At 37.3% G+C, this 920-nt stretch overlaps 1 non-coding gene across 1 annotated transcript; it reads right to left on the bottom strand.

Moving 5' to 3' along the window:
- Positions 1 to 413: 413 nt before the first annotated feature.
- On the bottom strand, positions 414 to 519 carry LOC115940195 (U6 spliceosomal RNA). Its single transcript, XR_004074996.1, has one exon. It is a non-coding gene; the product is annotated as a U6 spliceosomal RNA (small nuclear RNA).
- Between the last annotated feature and the right edge of the window lie 401 nt (positions 520 to 920).

The following is a 920-nucleotide window of genomic DNA, read 5'->3' as shown; positions in this document are numbered from 1 at the left end:
GTAGATTTCAAGAAAAGGTGTATTACTAAAGATAAAGGGGGAACATTTTTTTTTTCTTTATTCTTTTTTAAAGATTTATTTATTTGACAGAGCGAGCACAAGCAGGGGGAGCAGCAGAGGGAGAGGGAGAAGCAGACTCCCCGCTGAGCAGGGAGCCCAACACGGGACTCGATCCCAGGACCCTGGGATCGTGACCTGAGCCGAAGGCAGATGCCTAACCGACTGAGCCACCCAGTCACCCCAAAAGGGGAACATCTCATAATGATAAAAGGGTCAGTTCATCAGGAAAGCACAATAATCCTAATCAATAAATGTGTATGCACTTAATACCAGAGCTCAAAATTCATGAAGCAAAGACTGACATCACTCAAAGGAAAAACAGACAGATCCACACATCATATGCGGAGATTTTCTTTTCTTTTTTATGCTTCAAGAATTTGTATGTCATCCTTTGCAGAGGCCATGCTAATCTTCTCTGTATCGGTCCAATTTTAGTATCTGTGCTGCCGTAGCAAGCATGACATGTGGAGATTTTGACATCCTTCTCTTGCTAATTGATAGAGCAACTAGACAAAAAAGTCAGTAAGGACGTAAATGATCTGAACACTATCAACCACCTTGACCTGACATTTTTACAACACCATACTCAAAAGTGCAGAATATACATTTTTTTCAAGTGTACTGAAACATTATTTAAAAAACTAACCATATGCTGAGCCATAAAACAAGTTTCAAATTTTAAGAACTGAAATTTTATAGTGTGTTCTCTGACTACTATAGAATTAAATCAGAAATAAAAAACATGAATATATCTAGAAAAAACAATATTTGGAAATTTAAAAACATACTTTTAAGTAACACAAAGACAGTCTCTTCAATAAATGGTGCCAGGAAAATTGGACAGCTATATACAGAAGAGT

This window comes from Leptonychotes weddellii, unplaced genomic scaffold, assembly GCF_054177405.1.
Source record: "Leptonychotes weddellii isolate Sample4059 unplaced genomic scaffold, ASM5417740v2 HiC_scaffold_21368, whole genome shotgun sequence".
Classification (NCBI taxonomy): Eukaryota; Metazoa; Chordata; class Mammalia; order Carnivora; family Phocidae; genus Leptonychotes; species Leptonychotes weddellii.
Note: the sequence above shows the minus strand (reverse complement) of the source record. Positions and strands in the feature narration are given on the sequence as shown.